Below are 27,054 nucleotides of genomic sequence, written 5' to 3' on the forward strand. Positions count from 1 at the left end.
AGACAGCACTTATCAGACACTAGCTGAATGATTATAGTCAGCTTGTTTGACTTTGAAACACTGAGGCATTACTGAGACAAATGTCCTTAAAAAATATGCTGTGGACAAAGTCAAAAAGGCAAAAAACACAAGCTCCACACAGGTCCGTCATCTTTAATTTGAAATATAGGAGGTTTCTACTTTAATGGTGAGACAAAGCATCTACATATTTGACATTGCTCCAGTGAGTAGAGCCCACTTAAAAATGTATGGGTTGCTTGTCTCTGCAAGCAAAAGCTGGGCACTAAACTGGCATACTTGCAATGCTGGATGGTTCAGAGTGAAAACACCTATAGGCTGACAATAGTAATTGCAGGTGTTGATTAACTCATTGTGCAAAATAATTTCTAAAATGTGGTCACTTTGGGAGGTTTTCTGCTGTTTTGGTACTCTGCAAATTTCATCTGCAAGGTATTCCTGCAAAATCTGCATTGCAAAACCCAAATAGGGCTCTTCCTTTCAAAGCCCTGCTGTGTGGCCAAACAGTAGTTTCTGAAGAAATGTGGTGCATCACCGCATTTGTGAGAAATCTAACATTTCTAATATCCAAACAAAATAAATGGAGGTTTAAAAATTAATGCAGACGAAAAGTACGCATATAAAAAATGTTATTTATTGACTTTTTTGGGGTGGTGTGACAAGTTTTTAATCACAAGGAATGGTAACATTTCTGCTGACTAGCATGGAAGGAGTTAAGTTCCAATTTCATATCGAAGTCAGGATGGCCAAGCGGTCTAAGGCGCTGCGTTCAGGTCGCAGTCTCCCCTGGAGGCGTGGGTTCAAATCCCACTTCTGACATCAACATTTAATTTCAAGAAACTTTATCTTCATTTATTGATTAGATGAGGTCAAACAAAACTTAGTAATGTGGTTTTGAAAAATTTCCTGAGAGTCTTTGGAGTGAATCTGAATTTGTCCTCTCAAAAAAGAACTCTAGGAACATCAAACAGATTTTTTGTGCATATGTCTGTTGTTCTTTTGGCACTAGAAAAATCCTTTGGACAGTCAATGAGGAGGGACTATTTCACCTCTTTGTGTTCTCTGTCCCTATTAGGGTAGGGAATCAACCTTCTACAGTGCTGTCATGAAATATATCTAGAAACGGATTTGCTGGTAAGTCTACTTTCATAGTTTTCACCTCATACATCAATAGACCATAACGATACTTAATAAACAAAAACTTAACAAGTAGGTAATCATAGTTTAAAAAATGTGAAATGCCCATGTCATTCTGACATGTTTCAGCACATTTTGGGACAAATGGTCTCACTTTTAACAATCAATAAAATATTTTCTCTAAATTTTTGTCTCTTTTTTGCTCCAATTGTTTGCATCTCATAAAAAATAAAACTTGATGTAACATTATGCATGCAAATTGTGTTTTATGTGCGACCATGACCTATTCTAGAAGCACAGGGTCAGAATTATACTGGTGCATGGAGACAAACTGAAAATGTAAAAATTCAATGGCAAAATTGCTGTCTTTTTCTACTCATTCACAAATAGTTAATGAATGTTATTAAATATGTACAGCAAAATGGAAGGCGTTTCAAATAGAAATCATGCTTCAAAAAACAGTCAAATGAAAAATTATAATATATCCCTCCAGGTGTGACACTTGACATTTGCAGAGTGTCAAACCCCCCAGAAAATGTATAGAAATGGCCGAAATAGCTCAGTTTGGAGAGCGTTAGACTGAAGATCTAAAGGTCCCGGGTTTCGGCAAAATGCTTTTTCTTCACCATTTACATTTTAAGGAGATATTAAACAAAGCACATGGACTGATCATGATCAAAAGGCCTAAAAATCTTAACTATCTACAGAAAACAAAATGTTAAAAATTTGAGAAACGGTAATTTTTTCCTTTTGAACACATGAATGTTTTTTAGTAATTTTTCCTCTATTTTGTTTTATTTCAGATTGACTTAGCTGTAAGAGGATTAAAAGGTAACCTGATAGCTGAAACAGACAGCACTTATCAGACACTAGCTGAATGATTATAGTCAGCTTGTTTGACTTTGAAACACTGAGGCATTACTGAGACAAATGTCCTTAAAAAATATGCTGTGGACAAAGTCAAAAAGGCAAAAAACACAAGCTCCACACAGGTCCGTCATCTTTAATTTGAAATATAGGAGGTTTCTACTTTAATGGTGAGACATAGCATCTACATATTTGACATTGCTCCAGTGAGTAGAGCCCACTTAAAAATGTATGGGTTGCTTGCCTCTGCAAGCAAAAGCTGGGCACTAAACTGGCATACTTGCAATGCTGGATGGTTCAGAGTGAAAACACCTATAGGCTGACAATAGTAATTGCAGGTGTTGATTAACTCATTGTGCAAAATAATTTCTAAAATGTGGTCACTTTGGGAGGTTTTCTGCTATTTTGGTACTCTGCAAATTTCATCTGCAAGGTATTCCTGCAAAATCTGCATTGCAAAACCCAAATAGGGCTCTTCCTTTCAAAGCCCTGCTGTGTGGCCAAACAGTAGTTTCTGAAGAAATGTGGTGCATCACCGTATTTGTGAGAAATCTAACATTTCTAATATCCAAACAAAATAAATGGAGGTTTAAAAATTAATGCAGACGAAAAGTACGCATATAAAAAATGTTATTTATTGACTTTTTTGGGGTGGTGTGACAAGTTTGTAATCACAAGGAATGGTAACATTTCCGCTGACTAGCATGGAAGGAGTTAAGTTCCAATTGCATATTGAAGTCAGGACGGCCGAGCGATCTAAGGCGCAGCGTTCAGGTCGCAGTCTCCGCTGGAGGCGTGCGTTCAAATCCCACTTCTGACATCAACATTTAATTTCAAGAAACTTTATCTTCATTTATTGATTAGATGAGGTCAAACAAAACTTAGTAATGTGGTTTTGAAAAATTTCCTGAGAGTCTTTGGAGTGAATCTGAATTTGTCCTCTCAAAAAAGAACTCTAGGAACATCAAACAGATTTTTTGTGCATATGTCTGTTGTTCTTTTGGCACTAGAAAAATCCTTTGGACAGTCAATGAGGAGGGACTATTTCACCTCTTTGTGTTCTCTGTCCTTATTAGGGTAGGGAATCAACCTTCTACAGTGCTGTCATGAAATATATCTAGAAACGGATTTGCTGGTAAGTCTACTTTCATAGTTTTCACCTCATACATCAATAGACCATAACGATACTTAATAAACAAAAACTTAACAAGTAGGTAATCATAGTTTAAAAAATGTGAAATGCCCATGTCATTCTGACATGTTTCAGCACATTTTGGGACAAATGGTCTCACTTTTAACAATCAATAAAATATTTTCTCTAAATTTTTGTCTCTTTTTTGCTCCAATTGTTTGCATCTCATAAAAAATAAAACTTGATGTAACATTATGCATGCAAATTGTGTTTTATGTGCGACCATGACCTATTCTAGAAGCACAGGGTCAGAATTATACTGGTGCATGGAGACAAACTGAAAATGTAAAAATTCAATGGCAAAATTGCTGTCTTTTTCTACTCATTCACAATTAGTTAATGAATGTTATTAAATATGTACAGCAAAATGGAAGGCGTTTCAAATAGAAATCATGCTTCAAAAAACAGTCAAATGAAAAATGATAATATATCCCTCCAGGTGTGACACTTGACATTTGCAGAGTGTCAAACCCCCCAGAAAATGTATAGATATGGCCGAAATAGCTCAGTTGGGAGAGCGTTAGACTGAAGATCTAAAGGTCCCTGGTCCAATCCTGGGTTTCGGCAAAATGCTTTTTCTTCACCGTTTACATTTTAAGGAGATATTAAACAAAGCACATGGACTGATCATGATCAAAAGGCCTAAAAATCTTAACTATCTACAGAAAACAAAATGTTAAAAATTTGAGAAACGGTAACTTTTTCCTTTTGAACAGATGAATGTTTTTTAGTAATTTTTCCTCTATTTTGTTTTATTTCAGATTGACTTAGCTGTAAGAGGATTAAAAGGTAACCTGATAGCTGAAACAGACAGCACTTATCAGACACTAGCTGAATGATTATAGTCAGCTTGTTTGACTTTGAAACACTGAGGCATTACTGAGACAAATGTCCTTAAAAAATATGCTGTGGACAAAGTCAAAAAGGCAAAAAACACAAGCTCCACACAGGTCCGTCATCTTTAATTTGAAATATAGGAGGTTTCTACTTTAATGGTGAGACAAAGCATCTACATATTTGACATTGCTCCAGTGAGTAGAGCCCACTTAAAAATGTATGGGTTGCTTGTCTCTGCAAGCAAAAGCTGGGCACTAAACTGGCATACTTGCAATGCTGGATGGTTCAGAGTGAAAACACCTATAGGCTGACAATAGTAATTGCAGGTGTTGATTAACTCATTGTGCAAAATAATTTCTAAAATGTGGTCACTTTGGGAGGTTTTCTGCTGTTTTGGTACTCTGCAAATTTCATCTGCAAGGTATTCCTGCAAAATCTGCATTGCAAAACCCAAATAGGGCTCTTCCTTTCAAAGCCCTGCTGTGTGGCCAAACAGTAGTTTCTGAAGAAATGTGGTGCATCACCGCATTTGTGAGAAATCTAACATTTCTAATATCCAAACAAAATAAATGGAGGTTTAAAAATTAATGCAGACGAAAAGTACGCATATAAAAAATGTTATTTATTGACTTTTTTGGGGTGGTGTGACAAGTTTGTAATCACAAGGAATGGTAACATTTCTGCTGACTAGCATGGAAGGAGTTAAGTTCCAATTGCATATCAAAGTCAGGATGGCCGAGCGGTCTAAGGCGCAGCGTTCAGGTCGCAGTCTCCCCTGGAGGTGTGGGATCAAATCCCACTTCTGACATTTTCATTTCAAGAAACTTTATCTTCATTTATTGATTAGATGAGGTCAAACAAAACTTAGTAATGTGGTTGTGAAAAATTTCCTGAGAGTCTTTGGAGTGAATCTGAATTTGTCCTCTCAAAAAAGAACTCTAGGAACATCAAACAGATTTTTTGTGCATATGTCTGTTGTTCTTTTGGCACTACAAAAATCCTTTGGACAGTCAATGAGGAGGGACTATTTCACCTCTTTGTGTTCTCTGTCCCTATTAGGGTAGGGAATCAACCTTCTACAGTGCTGTCATGAAATATATCTAGAAACGGATTTGCTGGTAAGTCTACTTTCATAGTTTTCACCTCATACATCAATAGACCATAACGATACTTAATAAACAAAAACTTAACAAGTAGGTAATCATAGTTTAAAAAATGTGAAATGCCCATGTCATTCTGACATGTTTCAGCACATTTTGGGACAAATGGTCTCACTTTTAACAATCAATAAAATATTTTCTCTAAATTTTTGTCTCTTTTTTGCTCCAATTGTTTGCATCTCATAAAAAATAAAACTTGATGTAACATTATGCATGCAAATTGTGTTTTATGTGCGACCATGACCTATTCTAGAAGCACAGGGTCAGAATTATACTGGTGCATGGAGACAAACTGAAAATGTAAAAATTCAATGGCAAAATTGCTGTCTTTTTCTACTCATTCACAAATAGTCAATGAATGTTATTAAATATGTACAGCAAAATGGAAGGCGTTTCAAATAGAAATCATGCTTCAAAAAACAGTCAAATGAAAAATTATAATATATCCCTCCAGGTGTGACACTTGACATTTGCAGAGTGTCAAACCCCCCAGAAAATGTATAGCTATGGCCGAAATAGCTCAGTTGGGAGAGCGTTAGACTGAATATCTAAAGGTCCCTGGTCCAATCCCGGGTTATGGCAAAATGCTTTTTCTTCACCGTTTACATTTTAAGGAGATATTAAACAAAGCATATGGACTGATCATGATCAAAAGGCCTAAAAATCTTAACTATCTACAGAAAACAAAATGTTAAAAATTTGAGAAACGGTAACTTTTTCCTTTTGAACACATGAATGTTTTTTAGTAATTTTTCCTCTATTTTGTTTTATTTCAGATTGACTTAGCTGTAAGAGGATTAAAAGGTAACCTGATAGCTGAAACAGACAGCACTTATCAGACACTAGCTGAATGATTATAGTCAGCTTGTTTGACTTTGAAACACTGAGGCATTACTGAGACAAATGTCCTTAAAAAATATGCTGTGGACAAAGTCAAAAAGGCAAAAAAACACAAGCTCCACACAGGTCCGTCATCTTTAATTTGAAATATAGGAGGTTTCTACTTTAATGGTGAGACAAAGCATCTACATATTTGACATTGCTCCAGTGAGTAGAGCCCACTTAAAAATGTATGGGTTGCTTGTCTCTGCAAGCAAAAGCTGGGCACTAAACTGGCATACTTGCAATGCTGGATGGTTCAGAGTGAAAACACCTATAGGCTGACAATAGTAATTGCAGGTGTTGATTAACTCATTGTGCAAAATAATTTCTAAAATGTGGTCACTTTGGGAGGTTTTCTGCTGTTTTGGTACTCTGCAAATTTCATCTGCAAGGTATTCCTGCAAAATCTGCATTGCAAAACCCAAATAGGGCTCTTCCTTTCAAAGCCCTGCTGTGTGGCCAAACAGTAGTTTCTGAAGAAATGTGGTGCATCACCGCATTTGTGAGAAATCTAACATTTCTAATATCCAAACAAAATAAATGGAGGTTTAAAAATTAATGCAGACGAAAAGTACGCATATAAAAAATGTTATTTATTGACTTTTTTGGGGTGGTGTGACAAGTTTGTAATCACAAGGAATGGTAACATTTCTGCTGACTAGCATGGAAGGAGTTAAGTTCCAATTGCATATCAAAGTCAGGATGGCCGAGCGGTCTAAGGCGCTGCATTCACGTGGAGTTGTGGGTTCAAATCCCACTTCTGACATCAACATTTAATTTCAAGAAACTTTATCTTCATTTATTGATTAGATGAGGTCAAACAAAACTTAGTAATGTGGTTTAGAAAAATTTCCTGAGAGTCTTTGGAGTGAATCTGAATTTGTCCTCTCAAAAAAGAACTCTAGGAACATCAAACAGATTTTTTGTGCATATGTCTGTTGTTCTTTTGGCACTAGAAAAATCCTTTGGACAGTCAATGAGGAGGGACTATTTCACCTCTTTGTGTTCTCTGTCCCTATTAGGGTAGGGAATCAACCTTCTACAGTGCTGTCATGAAATATATCTAGAAACGGATTTGCTGGTAAGTCTACTTTCATAGTTTTCACCTCATACATCAATAGACCATAACGATACTTAATAAACAAAAACTTAACAAGTAGGTAATCATAGTTTAAAAAATGTGAAATGCCCATGTCATTCTGACATGTTTCAGCACATTTTGGGACAAATGGTCTCACTTTTAACAATCAATAAAATATTTTCTCTAAATTTTTGTCTCTTTTTTGCTCCAATTGTTTGCATCTCATAAAAAATAAAACTTGATGTAACATTATGCATGCAAATTGTGTTTTATGTGCGACCATGACCTATTCTAGAAGCACAGGGTCAGAATTATACTGGTGCATGGAGACAAACTGAAAATGTAAAAATTCAATGGCAAAATTGCTGTCTCTTTCTACTCATTCACAAATAGTTAATGAATGTTATTAAATATGTACAGCAAAATGGAAGGCGTTTCAAATAGAAATCATGCTTCAAAAAACAGTCAAATGAAAAATTATAATATATCCCTCCAGGTGTGACACTTGACATTTGCAGAGTGTCAAACCCCCGAGAAAATGTATAGATATGGCCGAAATATCTCAGTTGGGAGAGCGTTAGACTGAAGATCTAAAGGTCCCGTGTTTCGGCAAAATGCTTTTTCTTCACCATTTACATTTTAAGGAGATATTAAACAAAGCACATGGACTGATCATGATCAAAAGGCCTAAAAATCTTAACTATCTACAGAAAACAAAATGTTAAAAATTTGAGAAACGGTAACTTTTTCCTTTTGAACACATGAATGTTTTTTAGTAATTTTTCCTCTATTTTGTTTTATTTCAGATTGACTTAGCTGTAAGAGGATTAAAAGGTAACCTGATAGCTGAAACAGACAGCACTTATCAGACACTAGCTGAATGATTATAGTCAGCTTGTTTGACTTTGAAACACTGAGGCATTACTGAGACAAATGTCCTTAAAAAATATGCTGTGGACAAAGTCAAAAAGGCAAAAAAACACAAGCTCCACACAGGTCCGTCATCTTTAATTTGAAATATAGGAGGTTTCTACTTTAATGGTGAGACAAAGCATCTACATATTTGACATTGCTCCAGTGAGTAGAGCCCACTTAAAAATGTATGGGTTGCTTGTCTCTGCAAGCAAAAGCTGGGCACTAAACTGGCATACTTGCAATGCTGGATGGTTCAGAGTGAAAACACCTATAGGCTGACAATAGTAATTGCAGGTGTTGATTAACTCATTGTGCAAAATAATTTCTAAAATGTGGTCACTTTGGGAGGTTTTCTGCTGTTTTGGTACTCTGCAAATTTCATCTGCAAGGTATTCCTGCAAAATCTGCATTGCAAAACCCAAATAGGGCTCTTCCTTTCAAAGCCCTGCTGTGTGGCCAAACAGTAGTTTCTGAAGAAATGTGGTGCATCACCGCATTTGTGAGAAATCTAACATTTCTAATATCCAAACAAAATAAATGGAGGTTTAAAAATTAATGCAGATGAAAAGTACGCATATAAAAAATGTTATTTATTGACTTTGCGTTCAGGTCGCAGTCTCCCCTGGAGGCGTGGGTTCAAATCCCACTTCTGACATCAACATTTAATTTCAAGAAACTTTTTCTTCATGTAATGTGGTTTTGAAAAATTTCCTGAGAGTCTTTGGAGTGAATCTGAATTTGTCCTCTCAAAAAAGAACTCTAGGAACATCAAACAGATTTTTTGTGCATATGTCTGTTGTTCTTTTGGCACTAGAAAAATCCTTTGGACAGTCAATGAGGAGGGACTATTTCACCTCTTTGTGTTCTCTGTCCCTATTAGGGTAGGGAATCAACCTTCTACAGTGCTGTCATGAAATATATCTAGAAACGGATTTGCTGGTAAGTCTACTTTCATAGTTTTCACCTCATACATCAATAGACCATAACGATACTTAATAAACAAAAACTTAACAAGTAGGTAATCATAGTTTAAAAAATGTGAAATGCCCATGTCATTCTGACATGTTTCAGCACATTTTGGGACAAATGGTCTCACTTTTAACAATCAATAAAATATTTTCTCTAAATTTTTGTCTCTTTTTTGCTCCAATTGTTTGCATCTCATAAAAAATAAAACTTGATGTAACATTATGCATGCAAATTGTGTTTTATGTGCGACCATGACCTATTCTAGAAGCACAGGGTCAGAATTATACTGGTGCATGGAGACAAACTGAAAATGTAAAAATTCAATGGCAAAATTGTTGTCTCTTTCTACTCATTCACAAATAGTTAATGAATGTTATTAAATATGTACAGCAAAATGGAAGGCGTTTCAAATAGAAATCATGCTTCAAAAAACAGTCAAATGAAAAATTATAATATATCCCTCCAGGTGTGACACTTGACATTTGCAGAGTGTCAAACCCCCGAGAAAATGTATAGATATGGCCGAAATATCTCAGTTGGGAGAGCGTTAGACTGAAGATCTAAAGGTCCCGTGTTTCGGCAAAATGCTTTTTCTTCACCATTTACATTTTAAGGAGATATTAAACAAAGCACATGGACTGATCATGATCAAAAGGCCTAAAAATCTTAACTATCTACAGAAAACAAAATGTTAAAAATTTGAGAAACGGTAACTTTTTCCTTTTGAACACATGAATGTTTTTTAGTAATTTTTCCTCTATTTTGTTTTATTTCAGATTGACTTAGCTGTAAGAGGATTAAAAGGTAACCTGATAGCTGAAACAGACAGCACTTATCAGACACTAGCTGAATGATTATAGTCAGCTTGTTTGACTTTGAAACACTGAGGCATTACTGAGACAAATGTCCTTAAAAAATATGCTGTGGACAAAGTCAAAAAGGCAAAAAAACACAAGCTCCACACAGGTCCGTCATCTTTAATTTGAAATATAGGAGGTTTCTACTTTAATGGTGAGACAAAGCATCTACATATTTGACATTGCTCCAGTGAGTAGAGCCCACTTAAAAATGTATGGGTTGCTTGTCTCTGCAAGCAAAAGCTGGGCACTAAACTGGCATACTTGCAATGCTGGATGGTTCAGAGTGAAAACACCTATAGGCTGACAATAGTAATTGCAGGTGTTGATTAACTCATTGTGCAAAATAATTTCTAAAATGTGGTCACTTTGGGAGGTTTTCTGCTGTTTTGGTACTCTGCAAATTTCATCTGCAAGGTATTCCTGCAAAATCTGCATTGCAAAACCCAAATAGGGCTCTTCCTTTCAAAGCCCTGCTGTGTGGCCAAACAGTAGTTTCTGAAGAAATGTGGTGCATCACCGCATTTGTGAGAAATCTAACATTTCTAATATCCAAACAAAATAAATGGAGGTTTAAAAATTAATGCAGATGAAAAGTAAGCATATAAAAAATGTTATTTATTGACTTTGCGTTCAGGTCGCAGTCTCCCCTGGAGGCGTGGGTTCAAATCCCACTTCTGACATCAACATTTAATTTCAAGAAACTTTTTCTTCATGTAATGTGGTTTTGAAAAATTTCCTGAGAGTCTTTGGAGTGAATCTGAATTTGTCCTCTCAAAAAAGAACTCTAGGAACATCAAACAGATTTTTTGTGCATATGTCTGTTGTTCTTTTGGCACTAGAAAAATCCTTTGGACAGTCAATGAGGAGGGACTATTTCACCTCTTTGTGTTCTCTGTCCCTATTAGGGTAGGGAATCAACCTTCTACAGTGCTGTCATGAAATATATCTAGAAACGGATTTGCTGGTAAGTCTACTTTCATAGTTTTCACCTCATACATCAATAGACCATAACGATACTTAATAAACAAAAACTTAACAAGTAGGTAATCATAGTTTAAAAAATGTGAAATGCCCATGTCATTCTGACATGTTTCAGCACATTTTGGGACAAATGGTCTCACTTTTAACAATCAATAAAATATTTTCTCTAAATTTTTGTCTCTTTTTTGCTCCAATTGTTTGCATCTCATAAAAAATAAAACTTGATGTAACATTATGCATGCAAATTGTGTTTTATGTGCGACCATGACCTATTCTAGAAGCACAGGGTCAGAATTATACTGGTGCATGGAGACAAACTGAAAATGTAAAAATTCAATGGCAAAATTGTTGTCTCTTTCTACTCATTCACAAATAGTTAATGAATGTTATTAAATATGTACAGCAAAATGGAAGGCGTTTCAAATAGAAATCATGCTTCAAAAAACAGTCAAATGAAAAATTATAATATATCCCTCCAGGTGTGACACTTGACATTTGCAGAGTGTCAAACCCCCGAGAAAATGTATAGATATGGCCGAAATATCTCAGTTGGGAGAGCGTTAGACTGAAGATCTAAAGGTCCCGTGTTTCGGCAAAATGCTTTTTCTTCACCATTTACATTTTAAGGAGATATTAAACAAAGCACATGGACTGATCATGATCAAAAGGCCTAAAAATCTTAACTATCTACAGAAAACAAAATGTTAAAAATTTGAGAAACGGTAACTTTTTCCTTTTGAACACATGAATGTTTTTTAGTAATTTTTCCTCTATTTTGTTTTATTTCAGATTGACTTAGCTGTAAGAGGATTAAAAGGTAACCTGATAGCTGAAACAGACAGCACTTATCAGACACTAGCTGAATGATTATAGTCAGCTTGTTTGACTTTGAAACACTGAGGCATTACTGAGACAAATGTCCTTAAAAAATATGCTGTGGACAAAGTCAAAAAGGCAAAAAAACACAAGCTCCACACAGGTCCGTCATCTTTAATTTGAAATATAGGAGGTTTCTACTTTAATGGTGAGACAAAGCATCTACATATTTGACATTGCTCCAGTGAGTAGAGCCCACTTAAAAATGTATGGGTTGCTTGTCTCTGCAAGCAAAAGCTGGGCACTAAACTGGCATACTTGCAATGCTGGATGGTTCAGAGTGAAAACACCTATAGGCTGACAATAGTAATTGCAGGTGTTGATTAACTCATTGTGCAAAATAATTTCTAAAATGTGGTCACTTTGGGAGGTTTTCTGCTGTTTTGGTACTCTGCAAATTTCATCTGCAAGGTATTCCTGCAAAATCTGCATTGCAAAACCCAAATAGGGCTCTTCCTTTCAAAGCCCTGCTGTGTGGCCAAACAGTAGTTTCTGAAGAAATGTGGTGCATCACCGCATTTGTGAGAAATCTAACATTTCTAATATCCAAACAAAATAAATGGAGGTTTAAAAATTAATGCAGATGAAAAGTACGCATATAAAAAATGTTATTTATTGACTTTGCGTTCAGGTCGCAGTCTCCCCTGGAGGCGTGGGTTCAAATCCCACTTCTGACATCAACATTTAATTTCAAGAAACTTTTTCTTCATGTAATGTGGTTTTGAAAAATTTCCTGAGAGTCTTTGGAGTGAATCTGAATTTGTCCTCTCAAAAAAGAACTCTAGGAACATCAAACAGATTTTTTGTGCATATGTCTGTTGTTCTTTTGGCACTAGAAAAATCCTTTGGACAGTCAATGAGGAGGGACTATTTCACCTCTTTGTGTTCTCTGTCCCTATTAGGGTAGGGAATCAACCTTCTACAGTGCTGTCATGAAATATATCTAGAAACGGATTTGCTGGTAAGTCTACTTTCATAGTTTTCACCTCATACATCAATAGACCATAACGATACTTAATAAACAAAAACTTAACAAGTAGGTAATCATAGTTTAAAAAATGTGAAATGCCCATGTCATTCTGACATGTTTCAGCACATTTTGGGACAAATGGTCTCACTTTTAACAATCAATAAAATATTTTCTCTAAATTTTTGTCTCTTTTTTGCTCCAATTGTTTGCATCTCATAAAAAATAAAACTTGATGTAACATTATGCATGCAAATTGTGTTTTATGTGCGACCATGACCTATTCTAGAAGCACAGGGTCAGAATTATACTGGTGCATGGAGACAAACTGAAAATGTAAAAATTCAATGGCAAAATTGTTGTCTCTTTCTACTCATTCACAAATAGTTAATGAATGTTATTAAATATGTACAGCAAAATGGAAGGCGTTTCAAATAGAAATCATGCTTCAAAAAACAGTCAAATGAAAAATTATAATATATCCCTCCAGGTGTGACACTTGACATTTGCAGAGTGTCAAACCCCCGAGAAAATGTATAGATATGGCCGAAATATCTCAGTTGGGAGAGCGTTAGACTGAAGATCTAAAGGTCCCGTGTTTCGGCAAAATGCTTTTTCTTCACCATTTACATTTTAAGGAGATATTAAACAAAGCACATGGACTGATCATGATCAAAAGGCCTAAAAATCTTAACTATCTACAGAAAACAAAATGTTAAAAATTTGAGAAACGGTAACTTTTTCCTTTTGAACACATGAATGTTTTTTAGTAATTTTTCCTCTATTTTGTTTTATTTCAGATTGACTTAGCTGTAAGAGGATTAAAAGGTAACCTGATAGCTGAAACAGACAGCACTTATCAGACACTAGCTGAATGATTATAGTCAGCTTGTTTGACTTTGAAACACTGAGGCATTACTGAGACAAATGTCCTTAAAAAATATGCTGTGGACAAAGTCAAAAAGGCAAAAAAACACAAGCTCCACACAGGTCCGTCATCTTTAATTTGAAATATAGGAGGTTTCTACTTTAATGGTGAGACAAAGCATCTACATATTTGACATTGCTCCAGTGAGTAGAGCCCACTTAAAAATGTATGGGTTGCTTGTCTCTGCAAGCAAAAGCTGGGCACTAAACTGGCATACTTGCAATGCTGGATGGTTCAGAGTGAAAACACCTATAGGCTGACAATAGTAATTGCAGGTGTTGATTAACTCATTGTGCAAAATAATTTCTAAAATGTGGTCACTTTGGGAGGTTTTCTGCTGTTTTGGTACTCTGCAAATTTCATCTGCAAGGTATTCCTGCAAAATCTGCATTGCAAAACCCAAATAGGGCTCTTCCTTTCAAAGCCCTGCTGTGTGGCCAAACAGTAGTTTCTGAAGAAATGTGGTGCATCACCGCATTTGTGAGAAATCTAACATTTCTAATATCCAAACAAAATAAATGGAGGTTTAAAAATTAATGCAGATGAAAAGTACGCATATAAAAAATGTTATTTATTGACTTTGCGTTCAGGTCGCAGTCTCCCCTGGAGGCGTGGGTTCAAATCCCACTTCTGACATCAACATTTAATTTCAAGAAACTTTTTCTTCATGTAATGTGGTTTTGAAAAATTTCCTGAGAGTCTTTGGAGTGAATCTGAATTTGTCCTCTCAAAAAAGAACTCTAGGAACATCAAACAGATTTTTTGTGCATATGTCTGTTGTTCTTTTGGCACTAGAAAAATCCTTTGGACAGTCAATGAGGAGGGACTATTTCACCTCTTTGTGTTCTCTGTCCCTATTAGGGTAGGGAATCAACCTTCTACAGTGCTGTCATGAAATATATCTAGAAACGGATTTGCTGGTAAGTCTACTTTCATAGTTTTCACCTCATACATCAATAGACCATAACGATACTTAATAAACAAAAACTTAACAAGTAGGTAATCATAGTTTAAAAAATGTGAAATGCCCATGTCATTCTGACATGTTTCAGCACATTTTGGGACAAATGGTCTCACTTTTAACAATCAATAAAATATTTTCTCTAAATTTTTGTCTCTTTTTTGCTCCAATTGTTTGCATCTCATAAAAAATAAAACTTGATGTAACATTATGCATGCAAATTGTGTTTTATGTGCGACCATGACCTATTCTAGAAGCACAGGGTCAGAATTATACTGGTGCATGGAGACAAACTGAAAATGTAAAAATTCAATGGCAAAATTGCTGTCTTTTTCTACTCATTCACAAATAGTTAATGAATGTTATTAAATATGTACAGCAAAATGGAAGGCGTTTCAAATAGAAATCATGCTTCAAAAAACAGTCAAATGAAAAATTATAATATATCCCTCCAGGTGTGACACTTGACATTTGCAGAGTGTCAAACCCCCCAGAAAATGTATAGATATGGCCGAAATAGCTCAGTTGGGAGAGCGTTAGACTGAAGATCTAAAGGTCCCGGGTTTCGGCCAAATGCTTTTTCTTCACCGTTTACATTTTAAGGAGATATTAAACAAAGCACATGGACTGATCATGATCAAAAGGCCTGAAAATCTTAACTATCTACAGAAAACAAAATGTTAAAAATTTGAGAAACGGTAACTTTTTCCTTTTGTACACATGAATGTTTTTTAGTAATTTTTCCTCTATTTTGTTTTATTTCAGATTGACTTAGCTGTAAGAGGATTAAAAGGTAACCTGATAGCTGAAACAGACAGCACTTATCAGACACTAGCTGAATGATTATAGTCAGCTTGTTTGACTTTGAAACACTGAGGCATTACTGAGACAAATGTCCTTAAAAAATATGCTGTGGACAAAGTCAAAAAGGCAAAAAAACACAAGCTCCACACAGGTCCGTCATCTTTAATTTGAAATATAGGAGGTTTCTACTTTAATGGTGAGACAAAGCATCTACATATTTGACATTGCTCCAGTGAGTAGAGCCCACTTAAAAATGTATGGGTTGCTTGTCTCTGCAAGCAAAAGCTGGGCACTAAACTGGCATACTTGCAATGCTGGATGGTTCAGAGTGAAAACACCTATAGGCTGACAATAGTAATTGCAGGTGTTGATTAACTCATTGTGCAAAATAATTTCTAAAATGTGGTCACTTTGGGAGGTTTTCTGCTGTTTTGGTACGCTGCAAATTTCATCTGCAAGGTATTCCTGCAAAATCTGCATTGCAAAACCCAAATAGGGCTCTTCCTTTCAAATCCCTGCTGTGTGGCCAAACAGTAGTTTCTGAAGAAATGTGGTGCATCACCGCATTTGTGAGAAATCTAACATTTCTAATATCCAAACAAAATAAATGGAGGTTTAAAAATTAATGCAGACGAAAAGTACGCATATAAAAAATGTTATTTATTGACTTTTTTGGGGTGGTGTGACAAGTTTGTAATCACAAGGAATGGTAACATTTCTGCTGACTAGCATGGAAGGAGTTAAATTCCAATTGCATATCGAAGTCAGGATGGCCGAGCGGTCAAAGGCGCAGCGTTCAGGTCGCAGTCGCCCCTGGAGGCGTGGGTTCAAATCCCACTTCTGACATCAACATTTAATTTCAAGTAACTTTGTCTTCATTTATTGATTAGATGAGGTCAAACAAAACTTAGTAATGTGGTTTTGAAAAATTTCCTGAGAGTCTTTGGAGTGAATCTGAATTTGTCCTCTCAAAAAAGAACACTCTAGGAACATCAAACAGATTTTTTGTGCATATGTCTGTTGTTCTTTTGGCACTAGAAAAATCCTTTGGACAGTCAATGAGGAGGGACTATTTCACCTCTTTGTGTTCTCTGTCCCTATTAGGGTAGGGAATCAACCTTCTACAGTGCTGTCATGAAATATATCTAGAAACGGATTTGCTGGTAAGTCTACTTTCATAGTTTTCACCTCATACATCAATAGACCATAACGATACTTAATAAACAAAAACTTAACAAGTAGGTAATCATAGTTTAAAAAATGTGAAATGCCCATGTCATTCTGACATGTTTCAGCACATTTTGGGACAAATGGTCTCACTTTTAACAATCAATAAAATATTTTCTCTAAATTTTTGTCTCTTTTTTGCTCCAATTGTTTGCATCTCATAAAAAATAAAACTTGATGTAACATTATGCATGCAAATTGTGTTTTATGTGCGACCATGACCTATTCTAGAAGCACAGGGTCAGAATTATACTGGTGCATGGAGACAAACTGAAAATGTAAAAATTCAATGGCAAAATTGCTGTCTTTTTCTACTCATTCACAAATAGTTAATGAATGTTATTAAATATGTACAGCAAAATGGAAGGCGTTTCAAATAGAAATCATGCTTCAAAAAACAGTCAAATGAAAAATTATAATATATCCCTCCAGGTGTGACACTTGACATTTGCAGAGTGTCAAACCCCCCAGAAAATGTATAGATATGGCCGAAATAGCTCAGTTGGGAGAGCGTTAGACTGAAGATCTAAAGGTCCCGGGTTTCGGCAAAATGCTTTTTCTTCACCATTTACATTTTAAGGAGATATTAAACAAAGCACATGGACTGATCATGATCAAAAGGCCTAAAAATCTTAACTATCTACAGAAAACAAAATGTTAAAAATTTGAGAAACGGTAACTTTTTCCTTTTGAACACATGAATGTTTTTTAGTAATTTTTCCTCTATTTTGTTTTATTTCAGATTAACTTAGCTGTAAGAGGATTAAAAGGTAACCTGATAGCTGAAACAGACAGCACTTATCAGACACTAGCTGAATGATTATAGTCAGCTTGTTTGACTTTGAAACACTGAGGCATTACTGAGACAAATGTCCTTAAAAAATATGCTGTGGACAAAGTCAAAAAGGCAAAAAACACAAGCTCCACACAGGTCCGTCATCTTTAATTTGAAATATAGGAGGTTTCTACTTTAATGGTGAGACAAAGCATCTACATATTTGACATTGCTACAGTGAGTAGAGCCCACTTAAAAATGTATGGGTTGCTTGTCTCTGCAAGCAAAAGCTGGGCACTAAACTGGCATACTTGCAATGCTGGATGGTTCAGAGTGAAAACACCTATAGGCTGACAATAGTAATTGCAGGTGTTGATTAACTCATTGTGCAAAATAATTTCTAAAATGTGGTCACTTTGGGAGGTTTTCTGCTGTTTTGGTACTCTGCAAATTTCATCTGCAAGGTATTCCTGCAAAATCTGCATTGCAAAACCCAAATAGGGCTCTTCCTTTCAAAGCCCTGCTGTGTGGCCAAACAGTAGTTTCTGAAGAAATGTGGTGCATCACCGCATTTGTGAGAAATCTAACATTTCTAATATCCAAACAAAATAAATGGAGGTTTAAAAATTAATGCAGACGAAAAGTACGCATATAAAAAATGTTATTTATTTACTTTTTTGGGGTGGTGTGACAAGTTTTTAATCACAAGGAATGGTAACATTTCTGCTGACTAGCATGGAAGGAGTTAAGTTCCAATTGCATATCGAAGTCAGGATGGCCGAGTGGTCTAAGGCGCTGCGTTAAGGTCGCAGTCTCCCCTGGAGGCGTGGGTTCAAATCCCACTTCTGACATCAACATTTAATTTCAAGAAACTTTATCTTCATGTAATGTGGTTTTGAGAAATTTCCTGAGAGTCTTTGGAGTGAATCTGAATTTGTCCTCTCAAAAAAGAACTCTAGGAACATCAAACAGATTTTTTGTGCATATGTCTGTTGTTCTATTGGCACTAGAAAAATCCTTTGGACAGTCAATGAGTAGGGACTATTTCACCTCTTTGTGTTCTCTGTCCCTATTAGGGTAGGGAATCAACCTTCTACAGTGCTGTCATGAAATATATCTAGAAACGGATTTGCTGGTAAGTCTACTTTCATAGTTTTCACATCATACATCAATAGACCATAACGATGCTTAATAAACAAAAACTTAACAAGTAGGTAATCATAGTTTAAAAAATGTGAAATGCCCATGTCATTCTGACATGTTTCAGCACATTTTGGGACAAATGGTCTCACTTTTAACAATCAATAAAATATTTTCTCTAAATTTTTGTCTCTTTTTTGCTCCAATTGTTTGCATCTCATAAAAAATAAAACTTGATGTAACATTATGCATGCAAATTGTGTTTTATGTGCGACCATGACCTATTCTAGAAGCACAGGGTCAGAATTATACTGGTGCATGGAGACAAACTGAAAATGTAAAAATTCAATGGCAAAATTGCTGTCTTTTTCTACTCATTCACAAATAGTCAATGAATGTTATTAAATATGTACAGCAAAATGGAAGGCGTTTCAAATAGAAATCATGCTTCAAAAAACAGTCAAATGAAAAATTATAATATATCCCTCCAGGTGTGACACTTGACATTTGCAGAGTGTCAAACCCCCCAGAAAATGTATAGATATGGCCGAAATAGCTCAGTTGGGAGAGCGTTAGACTGAAGATCTAAAGGTCCCGGTTTTCGGCAAAATGCTTTTTCTTCACCGTTTACATTTTAAGGAGATATTAAACAAAGCACATGGACTGATCATGATCAAAAGGCCTAAAAATCTTAACTATCTACAGAAAACAAAATGTTAAAAATTTGAGAAACGGTAACTTTTTCCTTTTGAACACTTGAATGTTTTTTAGTAATTTTTCCTCTATTTTGTTTTATTTCAGATTGACTTAGCTGTAAGAGGATTAAAAGGTAACCTGATAGCTGAAACAGACAGCACTTATCAGACACTAGCTGAATGATTATAGTCAGCTTGTTTGACTTTGAAACACTGAGGCATTACTGAGACAAATGTCCTTAAAAAATATGCTGTGGACAAAGTCAAAAAGGCAAAAAAACACAAGCTCCACACAGGTCCGTCATCTTTAATTTGAAATATAGGAGGTTTCTACTTTAATGGTGAGACAAAGCATCTACATATTTGACATTGCTCCAGTGAGTAGAGCCCACTTAAAAATGTATGGGTTGCTTGTCTCTGCAAGCAAAAGCTGGGCACTAAACTGGCATACTTGCAATGCTGGATGGTTCAGAGTGAAAACACCTATAGGCTGACAATAGTAATTGCAGGTGTTGATTAACTCATTGTGCAAAATAATTTCTAAAATGTGGTCACTTTGGGAGGTTTTCTGCTGTTTTGGTACTCTGCAAATTTCATCTGCAAGGTATTCCTGCAAAATCTGCATTGCAAAACCCAAATAGGGCTCTTCCTTTCAAAGCCCTGCTGTGTGGCCAAACAGTAGTTTCTGAAGAAATGTGGTGCATCACCGCATTTGTGAGAAATCTAACATTTCTAATATCCAAACAAAATAAATGGAGGTTTAAAAATTAATGCAGATGAAAAGTACGCATATAAAAAATGTTATTTATTGACTTTTTTGGGGTGGTGTGACAAGTTTTTAATCACAAGGAATGGTAACATTTCTGCTGACTAGCATGGAAGGAGTTAAGTTCCAATTGCATATCAAAGTCAGGATGGCTGAGTGGTCTAAGGCGCTGCGTTCAGGTCGCAGTCTCCCCTGGAGGCGTGGGTTCAAATACCACTTCTGACATCAACACTTAATTTCAAGAAACTTTATCTTCATGTAATGTGGTTTTGAAAAATTTCCTGAGAGTCTTTGGAGTGAATCTGAATTTGTCCTTTCAAAAAAGAACACTCTAGGAACATCAAACAGATTTTTTGTGCATATGTCTGTTGTTCTTTTGGCACTAGAAAAATCCTTTGGACAGTCAATGAGGAGGGACTATTTCACCTCTTTGTGTTCTCTGTCCCTATTAGGGTAGGGAATCAACCTTCTACAGTGCTGTCATGAAATATATCTAGAAACGGATTTGCTGGTAAGTCTACTTTCATAGTTTTCACCTCATACATCAATAGACCATAACGATACTTAATAAACAAAAACTTAACAAGTAGGTAATCATAGTTTAAAAAATGTGAAATGCCCTTGTCATTCTGACATGTTTCAGCACATTTTGGGACAAATGGTCTCACTTTTAACAATCAATAAAATATTTTCTCTAAATTTTTGTCTCTTTTTTGCTCCAATTGTTTGCATCTCATAAAAAATAAAACTTGATGTAACATTATGCATGCAAATTGTGTTTTATGTGCGACCATGACCTATTCTAGAAGCACAGGGTCAGAATTATACTGGTGCATGGAGACAAACTGAAAATGTAAAAATTCAATGGCAAAATTGCTGTCTTTTTCTACTCATTCACAAATAGTTAATGAATGTTATTAAATATGTACAGCAAAATGGAAGGCGTTTCAAATAGAAATCATGCTTCAAAAAACAGTCAAATGAAAAATTATAATATATCCCTCCAGGTGTGACACTTGACATTTGCAGAGTGTCAAACCCCCGAGAAAATGTATAGATATGGCAGAAATAACTCAGTTGGGAGAGCGTTAGACTGAAGATCTAAAGGTCCCTGGTCCAATCCCGGGTTTTGGCAAAATGCTTTTTCTTCACCGTTTACATTTTAAGGAGATATTAAACAAAGCACATGGACTGATCATGATCAAAAGGCCTAAAAATCTTAACTATCTACAGAAAACAAAATGTTAAAAATTTGAGAAACGGTAACTTTTTCCTTTTGAACACATGAATGTTTTTTAGTAATTTTTCCTCTATTTTGTTTTATTTCAGATTGACTTAGCTGTAAGAGGATTAAAAGGTAACCTGATAGCTGAAACAGACAGCACTTATCAGACACTAGCTGAATGATTATAGTCAGCTTGTTTGACTTTGAAACACTGAGGCATTACTGAGACAAATGTCCTTAAAAAATATGCTGTGGACAAAGTCAAAAAGGCAAAAAACACAAGCTCCACACAGGTCCGTCATCTTTAATTTGAAATATAGGAGGTTTCTACTTTAATGGTGAGACAAAGCATCTACATATTTGACATTGCTCCAGTGAGTAGAGCCCACTTAAAAATGTATGGGTTGCTTGTCTCTGCAAGCAAAAGCTGGGCACTAAACTGGCATACTTGCAATGCTGGATGGTTCAGAGTGAAAACACCTATAGGCTGACAATAGTAATTGCAGGTGTTGATTAACTCATTGTGCAAAATAATTTCTAAAATGTGGTCACTTTGGGAGGTTTTCTGCTGTTTTGGTACTCTGCAAATTTCATCTGCAAGGTATTCCTGCAAAATCTGCATTGCAAAACCCAAATAGGGCTCTTCCTTTCAAAGCCCTGCTGTGTGGCCAAACAGTAGTTTCTGAAGAAATGTGGTGCATCACCGCATTTGTGAGAAATCTAACATTTCTAATATCCAAACAAAATAAATGGAGGTTTAAAAATTAATGCAGACGAAAAGTACGCATATAAAAAATGTTATTTATTGACTTTTTTGGGGTGGTGTGACAAGTTTTTAATCACAAGGAATGGTAACATTTCTGCTGACTAGCATGGAAGGAGTTAAGTTCCAATTTCATATCGAAGTCAGGATGGCCAAGCGGTCTAAGGCGCTGCGTTCAGGTCGCAGTCTCCCCTGGAGGCGTGGGTTCAAATCCCACTTCTGACATCAACATTTAATTTCAAGAAACTTTATCTTCATTTATTGATTAGATGAGGTCAAACAAAACTTAGTAATGTGGTTTTGAAAAATTTCCTGAGAGTCTTTGGAGTGAATCTGAATTTGTCCTCTCAAAAAAGAACTCTAGGAACATCAAACAGATTTTTTGTGCATATGTCTGTTGTTCTTTTGGCACTAGAAAAATCCTTTGGACAGTCAATGAGGAGGGACTATTTCACCTCTTTGTGTTCTCTGTCCCTATTAGGGTAGGGAATCAACCTTCTACAGTGCTGTCATGAAATATATCTAGAAACGGATTTGCTGGTAAGTCTACTTTCATAGTTTTCACCTCATACATCAATAGACCATAACGATACTTAATAAACAAAAACTTAACAAGTAGGTAATCATAGTTTAAAAAATGTGAAATGCCCATGTCATTCTGACATGTTTCAGCACATTTTGGGACAAATGGTCTCACTTTTAACAATCAATAAAATATTTTCTCTAAATTTTTGTCTCTTTTTTGCTCCAATTGTTTGCATCTCATAAAAAATAAAACTTGATGTAACATTATGCATGCAAATTGTGTTTTATGTGCGACCATGACCTATTCTAGAAGCACAGGGTCAGAATTATACTGGTGCATGGAGACAAACTGAAAATGTAAAAATTCAATGGCAAAATTGCTGTCTTTTTCTACTCATTCACAAATAGTTAATGAATGTTATTAAATATGTACAGCAAAATGGAAGGCGTTTCAAATAGAAATCATGCTTCAAAAAACAGTCAAATGAAAAATTATAATATATCCCTCCAGGTGTGACACTTGACATTTGCAGAGTGTCAAACCCCCCAGAAAATGTATAGAAATGGCCGAAATAGCTCAGTTTGGAGAGCGTTAGACTGAAGATCTAAAGGTCCCGGGTTTCGGCAAAATGCTTTTTCTTCACCATTTACATTTTAAGGAGATATTAAACAAAGCACATGGACTGATCATGATCAAAAGGCCTAAAAATCTTAACTATCTACAGAAAACAAAATGTTAAAAATTTGAGAAACGGTAATTTTTTCCTTTTGAACACATGAATGTTTTTTAGTAATTTTTCCTCTATTTTGTTTTATTTCAGATTGACTTAGCTGTAAGAGGATTAAAAGGTAACCTGATAGCTGAAACAGACAGCACTTATCAGACACTAGCTGAATGATTATAGTCAGCTTGTTTGACTTTGAAACACTGAGGCATTACTGAGACAAATGTCCTTAAAAAATATGCTGTGGACAAAGTCAAAAAGGCAAAAAACACAAGCTCCACACAGGTCCGTCATCTTTAATTTGAAATATAGGAGGTTTCTACTTTAATGGTGAGACATAGCATCTACATATTTGACATTGCTCCAGTGAGTAGAGCCCACTTAAAAATGTATGGGTTGCTTGCCTCTGCAAGCAAAAGCTGGGCACTAAACTGGCATACTTGCAATGCTGGATGGTTCAGAGTGAAAACACCTATAGGCTGACAATAGTAATTGCAGGTGTTGATTAACTCATTGTGCAAAATAATTTCTAAAATGTGGTCACTTTGGGAGGTTTTCTGCTATTTTGGTACTCTGCAAATTTCATCTGCAAGGTATTCCTGCAAAATCTGCATTGCAAAACCCAAATAGGGCTCTTCCTTTCAAAGCCCTGCTGTGTGGCCAAACAGTAGTTTCTGAAGAAATGTGGTGCATCACCGTATTTGTGAGAAATCTAACATTTCTAATATCCAAACAAAATAAATGGAGGTTTAAAAATTAATGCAGACGAAAAGTACGCATATAAAAAATGTTATTTATTGACTTTTTTGGGGTGGTGTGACAAGTTTGTAATCACAAGGAATGGTAACATTTCTGCTGACTAGCATGGAAGGAGTTAAGTTCCAATTGCATATCGAAGTCAAGATGGCCGAGTGGTCTAAGGCGCTGCGTTTAGGTTGCAGTTTCCCCTGGAGGCGTGGGTTCAAATCCCACTTCTGACATCAACATTTAATTTCAAGTAACTTTATCTTCATGTAATGTGGTTTTGAAAAATTTCCTGAGAGTCTTTGGAGTGAATCTGAATTTGTCCTCTCAAAAAAGAACTCTAGGAACATCAAACAGATTTTTTGTGCATATGTCTGTTGTTCTTTTGGCACTAGAAAAATCCTTTGGACAGTCAATGAGGAGGGACTATTTCACCTCTTTGTGTTCTCTGTCCCTATTAGGGTAGGGAATCAACCTTCTACAGTGCTGTCATGAAATATATCTAGAAACGGATTTGCTGGTAAGTCTACTTTCATAGTTTTCACCTCATACATCAATAGACCATAACGATACTTAATAAACAAAAACTTAACAAGTAGGTAATCATAGTTTAAAAAATGTGAAATGCCCATGTCATTCTGACATGTTTCAGCACATTTTGGGACAAATGGTCTCACTTTTAACAATCAATAAAATATTTTCTCTAAATTTTTGTCTCTTTTTTGCTCCAATTGTTTGCATCTCATAAAAAATAAAACTTGATGTAACATTATGCATGCAAATTGTGTTTTATGTGCGACCATGACCTATTCTAGAAGCACAGGGTCAGAATTATACTGGTGCATGGAGACAAACTGAAAATGTAAAAATTCAATGGCAAAATTGCTGTCTTTTTCTACTCATTCACAAATAGTCAATGAATGTTATTAAATATGTACAGCAAAATGGAAGGCGTTTCAAATAGAAATCATGCTTCAAAAAACAGTCAAATGAAAAATTATAATATATCCCTCCAGGTGTGACACTTGACATTTGCAGAGTGTCAAACCCCCCAGAAAATGTATAGATATGGCCGAAATAGCTCAGTTGGGAGAGCGTTAGACTGAAGATCTAAAGGTCCCGGTTTTCGGCAAAATGCTTTTTCTTCACCGTTTACATTTTAAGGAGATATTAAACAAAGCACATGGACTGATCATGATCAAAAGGCCTAAAAATCTTAACTATCTACAGAAAACAAAATGTTAAAAATTTGAGAAACGGTAACTTTTTCCTTTTGAACACTTGAATGTTTTTTAGTAATTTTTCCTCTATTTTGTTTTATTTCAGATTGACTTAGCTGTAAGAGGATTAAAAGGTAACCTGATAGCTGAAACAGACAGCACTTATCAGACACTAGCTGAATGATTATAGTCAGCTTGTTTGACTTTGAAACACTGAGGCATTACTGAGACAAATGTCCTTAAAAAATATGCTGTGGACAAAGTCAAAAAGGCAAAAAAACACAAGCTCCACACAGGTCCGTCATCTTTAATTTGAAATATAGGAGGTTTCTACTTTAATGGTGAGACAAAGCATCTACATATTTGACATTGCTCCAGTGAGTAGAGCCCACTTAAAAATGTATGGGTTGCTTGTCTCTGCAAGCAAAAGCTGGGCACTAAACTGGCATACTTGCAATGCTGGATGGTTCAGAGTGAAAACACCTATAGGCTGACAATAGTAATTGCAGGTGTTGATTAACTCATTGTGCAAAATAATTTCTAAAATGTGGTCACTTTGGGAGGTTTTCTGCTGTTTTGGTACTCTGCAAATTTCATCTGCAAGGTATTCCTGCAAAATCTGCATTGCAAAACCCAAATAGGGCTCTTCCTTTCAAAGCCCTGCTGTGTGGCCAAACAGTAGTTTCTGAAGAAATGTGGTGCATCACCGCATTTGTGAGAAATCTAACATTTCTAATATCCAAACAAAATAAATGGAGGTTTAAAAATTAATGCAGATGAAAAGTACGCATATAAAAAATGTTATTTATTGACTTTTTTGGGGTGGTGTGACAAGTTTTTAATCACAAGGAATGGTAACATTTCTGCTGACTAGCATGGAAGGAGTTAAGTTCCAATTGCATATCAAAGTCAGGATGGCTGAGTGGTCTAAGGCGCTGCGTTCAGGTCGCAGTCTCCCCTGGAGGCGTGGGTTCAAATACCACTTCTGACATCAACACTTAATTTCAAGAAACTTTATCTTCATGTAATGTGGTTTTGAAAAATTTCCTGAGAGTCTTTGGAGTGAATCTGAATTTGTCCTTTCAAAAAAGAACACTCTAGGAACATCAAACAGATTTTTTGTGCATATGTCTGTTGTTCTTTTGGCACTAGAAAAATCCTTTGGACAGTCAATGAGGAGGGACTATTTCACCTCTTTGTGTTCTCTGTCCCTATTAGGGTAGGGAATCAACCTTCTACAGTGCTGTCATGAAATATATCTAGAAACGGATTTGCTGGTAAGTCTACTTTCATAGTTTTCACCTCATACATCAATAGACCATAACGATACTTAATAAACAAAAACTTAACAAGTAGGTAATCATAGTTTAAAAAATGTGAAATGCCCATGTCATTCTGACATGTTTCAGCACATTTTGGGACAAATGGTCTCACTTTTAACAATCAATAAAATATTTTCTCTAAATTTTTGTCTCTTTTTTGCTCCAATTGTTTGCATCTCATAAAAAATAAAACTTGATGTAACATTATGCATGCAAATTGTGTTTTATGTGCGACCATGACCTATTCTAGAAGCACAGGGTCAGAATTATACTGGTGCATGGAGACAAACTGAAAATGTAAAAATTCAATGGCAAAATTGCTGTCTTTTTCTACTCATTCACAAATAGTTAATGAATGTTATTAAATATGTACAGCAAAATGGAAGGCGTTTCAAATAGAAATCATGCTTCAAAAAACAGTCAAATGAAAAATTATAATATATCCCTCCAGGTGTGACACTTGACATTTGCAGAGTGTCAAACCCCCCAGAA

At 35.7% G+C, this 27,054-nt stretch overlaps 4 non-coding genes across 4 annotated transcripts; all 4 read left to right on the forward strand.

Annotated features, from left to right (window-relative positions):
* The first annotated feature begins 754 nt into the window (after positions 1 to 754).
* Positions 755 to 837, forward strand: TRNAL-CAG (transfer RNA leucine (anticodon CAG)). The gene has a single exon. It is a non-coding gene; the product is annotated as a tRNA-Leu (tRNA).
* Positions 838 to 18,205: 17,368 nt separating this feature from the next.
* Positions 18,206 to 18,288, forward strand: TRNAL-AAG (transfer RNA leucine (anticodon AAG)). Its single transcript has one exon. It is a non-coding gene; the product is annotated as a tRNA-Leu (tRNA).
* Positions 18,289 to 22,168: 3,880 nt separating this feature from the next.
* Positions 22,169 to 22,251, forward strand: TRNAL-CAG (transfer RNA leucine (anticodon CAG)). Its single transcript has one exon. It is a non-coding gene; the product is annotated as a tRNA-Leu (tRNA).
* Positions 22,252 to 24,173: 1,922 nt separating this feature from the next.
* TRNAL-UAG (transfer RNA leucine (anticodon UAG)) lies at positions 24,174 to 24,256 on the forward strand. The gene has a single exon. It is a non-coding gene; the product is annotated as a tRNA-Leu (tRNA).
* The last annotated feature ends 2,798 nt before the right edge of the window (positions 24,257 to 27,054 follow it).

The sequence above is a fragment of the Dendrobates tinctorius genome, unplaced genomic scaffold (genome assembly GCF_039654945.1).
Source record: "Dendrobates tinctorius isolate UK_male_01 unplaced genomic scaffold, ASM3965494v1 ptg000350l, whole genome shotgun sequence".
Classification (NCBI taxonomy): Eukaryota; Metazoa; Chordata; class Amphibia; order Anura; family Dendrobatidae; genus Dendrobates; species Dendrobates tinctorius.